Source organism: Bison bison, unplaced genomic scaffold, assembly GCF_000754665.1.
Source record: "Bison bison bison isolate TAMUID 2011002044 unplaced genomic scaffold, Bison_UMD1.0 scf7180017864280, whole genome shotgun sequence".
NCBI lineage: Eukaryota > Metazoa > Chordata > Mammalia > Artiodactyla > Bovidae > Bison > Bison bison.
This window is the reverse complement of record NW_011494852.1, coordinates 1,980,744-1,984,720: the sequence shown is the minus strand read 5'-3', so window position 1 is coordinate 1,984,720 and position 3,977 is coordinate 1,980,744.

Genomic DNA, 3,977 nt, shown 5'->3' with positions numbered 1-3,977 from the left:
GGAAGCGAGTGAGACCCCTGCCGGCTCCTGAAGCTGCCGGTGAACTTGGCATCGGCTACGCACCGTCTGAGACTGAACACAGTGGTAGCAACATCTTGGGTATCTGTTAGTTCCTTTTTTTTTTTTTAATTTTATTTATTTATTTGGCTGTGCCAGGTCTTAGTTGAGGCACTTGAGATCTTAGTTGTGGTATGTGGGATCTAGTTCTCTGAGCAGGGATTGAACTCAGGGGCCCTTGCATTGAGAGTGCAGAGTCTCAGCCACTAGACCACCAGGGAAGTCCCTCTGTTAATCTTTTCAACTGATACTCTGGATAGAATGACCAGCACTTGGAAGTGGGGCAGGTGTTCAGCTTGGACCGTCCGAGCCTTGGATGCAGGCAGGCGTCTCTGCAGCAGGAGGCTGGTTTTCATCCATGTGAGAAGGTGCTTTGCTTTGAAAAGAGCAGAGCTCACCTCATGTCCTGTGCTCGACCTCCCTAGAGGTTTGGGTCTGTCTGAGCAAGGGTAGCTGGGGCTTCCCAGGTGCGCTAGTGGTAATGAATCCGCCTGCCAATGCAGGAGACATAAGAGACATGGGTTCGATCCCTGGGTTAGGAAGATCTCCTGGAGGAGGGCATAGCAACACACTTCATACTCTTGCCTGGAGAATCCCAAGGACAGAGGACCTGGTGGGCTTCAGGATACAGTCTATAGGGTTCCAAAGAGTCAGACATGACTGAAGCATGCACACGTGAGCAAGGCTAATCTAGGGGTGAACTCCCTGCTGACTGTCACCTCTCAGCTACCCCTCCAGACTACCCAGCTACAACCCCAGGCTATATGCGCCCCACACTAGCCTTGCTTTGGGGTGTGACAGTGCTGGCCAAGTTCCCAGGCCGGGCTCACTGGTTTTTGGCTCACAAGAAGCTCCATCAACTTAATCATTTGGATTTAACTGGTTCCAGTACCATCTCTATGACAGGAGCCCTCCATCCCCCTTAAAAGTCTCTTTTAGGCATTTCTCAGCGGTGGGGGGCGGGGGGCTGGTCCTCAGAGAGAGTCTTACAGAAACTCAGAGACCTCCCACTTCCTGTGCTTTAAGTCGGTTGCCCAGGAAGCCCCACCAGCGTGCCCCTGTCTGCACCACCACGGCCCAGCCTGCCTCGTGCAGCCACAGAGCCATGTGGGGGGTGCAGCCACATGGTGCGACGACCACCTCTGGGTGCCGAGGTCCCTGCAGCCAGACTATGCTCCAGGTAGGGCTGAGGTGATGGTCACACTTTCTCCCCAGGGCCCCACAGTGGGTACTGCTGGGACCCTGCACTTCCCAGAGCTCTGTGTGGAAACAGCCCCTCCAGCAGCTGTTCCTAGCCTCCCCCTGGGGTGGGAGTCCCAGGCTCCCCTCCCTCTGCCCTGTGTGATAACCCAGGGTCACAAACCACCCAGTGCAAAGGCTCTAAACAGCCAGTTAGATTCTGGATTCAGGGGCCGGCTCAGCAGGTTTCTGTTGGACTCATTCATGGATCTACAGTCAGTTCTCAGGTTGGCCGGGAGCTGATAATCCAAGCCAGCCTCGCCTGTGAGTCTGCTGGTCAGCAGGCTGTCCAATGGGCATCTTACATTCTGGCAGGCTGACCAGGGCATTGTCACCCAGTGGCGGGGCTCCCAAGAGTGGCAGGAGGATTCGGCTCCAGTGGGTGAGCCCCTTCTGAGGCCCCAGCTTTTGCGTATGTCTTATTATCCAAAGTCACGTGGCCACTCCAGATTCAAGGGCTGGTGAAATAGACTCTGCTTCTGGATGGGAGGGGCTAAGCATCACTAAGCAAGGATGAGGACGCAGCAAGGAGAATTTGAGGGCGATTTTGCAATCTACTGTGTGTTCCTAACCCCTCTCACAAACCTCCTTGCAGCCCCTCTTCCCTACAGGCAAATCCAGGCCTACAGGCAGAGCCCTGCTGGCTCTACAGGCGGGACCAAAAACTCCAGGTCCAGCCAGGGAGACCCTCTCTGCAGCCTTCCTTGCTCATCTATTTCCCTGCATCGCTTAAGCATCTCTGTGTTGGCTGGACTGCCAGCTCACATACAGGGACCAGGACTGGCTCACCATGGCCAGACAGCCCCAGGACCCAGCCAGTCCTCTGGAAGGGGTAAGTGCTTACCACCTTGGCTTGCAGATATGGACTCAGCCATTTGTGTCAAAGTTGCTCTGTAGGTGGGCAGGGCTGAGAGTGACCTCATAGGGCATCTCGCCCACCTTCACGCCTTAAGGATCAGGGTCCTGGTGCTTTCCTGTTGCCCCTACTTCTCACATGACCACTGAAATAAGGACGACAGCCATCCTGAGTTGGGGACTGTGCCGAGTGTCTCTTAGAATCACCCAACTAATCTCTTCAACAATCTTCTGAGCTAAGACCCATCACCCACAGTTTATTGAGGAGGAAGCTGAGGCTCAGAGAAGTTGGGTAACTTGCCCAGTGCCACATAGTGAGTCAAGTTTAAGAAAGCCAGGAATGGAACCTAGACTTCTGCATCCACATTCCCAATCTCTATATACATGCTATTGGATAATAAGCACCACAATAAATATCAGAAGTGACCCCCGCCACATTTGTTTAGTGCTAAACTGTCCCCCGGGCTTCCCTGGTAGCTCAGCTGGTAAAGAATCTGCCTGCAATGCAGGAGACCCCGGTTTGGTTCCTGGGTTGGGAAGATCCCCTGGAGAAGGGATACGCTACCCACACCAGTATTCATGGGCTTCCCTAGTGGCTCAGATGGTAAAGAATCTGCCTATAATGCGGGAGACCTGGGTTCGATCCCTGGGTTGGGAAGATTCTCTAAAGGAGGGCATGGCAACACACTCCAGTATTCTTGCCTGGAGAATCCCCATGGACAGAGGAGCCTGTTGGGCTACAGTCTATGGGGTTGCAAAGAGTCGGACATGACTTAGCGACTAAGCACAGCACAGCAAATAGTCCCCCAAGGGCCCCAGAGTTCATGGCCTCCTCTGCCCCTTGGAATTGCCTTGTTAAACAAAAGCACCTTTTCGTCTCAAAATGGGGAAGTCAGGGGACCCAGGCTTCTGATTTTGAAGTCCACATGCACTTCTTTTCTTTCTTCACTGCACAATTTCTAACTGACTGTTCATGCTTGGGGATATTTGCTTGGCAATGTTACAGAGGCAGGACCAGCTAAGGCCTTTAGAGTTGAAGAAATGAAAAAATGATGTATCCTCTCATGTAAACTGAAAAAAGAAAAAAACCATGAAACAAGAAAGTCACTGTTGTGTTGAAATGAAAATTGCTGCCTTCTAGACTTTTAAACTGCAACATTCAGGACTAGTCTGTCCAAGTTGAACTTTTCCAGATACTATTCGGGGGCGGCTGCCGGCCCATTGGGACCTGCAGTACTGTGTGTCACAGGGACTTATGTACATCTCCCAGCATTTTAACCATCACCTGTTTGGAGAATGGGACTCAGTGAGATGCCAGGCACTCAACCCTTCCTTCCCCATCGCAGAAATCCAGAGGGACAAGATGGTCAGAGTGTGGGCATGACTCTTGGGCTCAATCAGCCGCCACCTTGCCTTCAAAGAGCTTTGGTTGTGCAGAGAATGAAGCCAGGATGCTGTGATAGTCCAGGGTGATGTCCAAGAATAGGGGTAGTGGTAACAGTTTGGGGCAGCAGTGTGTGGTGTGGCCTGGCTGTGCACTTAGCTACCAGCCTATCTGGTCCCCTTCTGTTTCCTGAACCTGCCTCTCCTCCATATTGTTTCCTGACATCCCCCTGCCACATCCTCCTCTACTTGAGGTTGGCCAGACTCAGGGACTCTTGGCTACCAAGAACCCTGATGAGCATGGAGCGTAAAAAGGGAAGAGACTGCGAAGAGGTAGGCAGCCAGCCAGCCTGGGAGACTTGGCAGTCACAGGAGGGGAGTGGGAAGGGGCTGCCGGAAGGGAAGGGTGAGAGGGACGGGGGGAGACAAGGCACTGAGAAGGA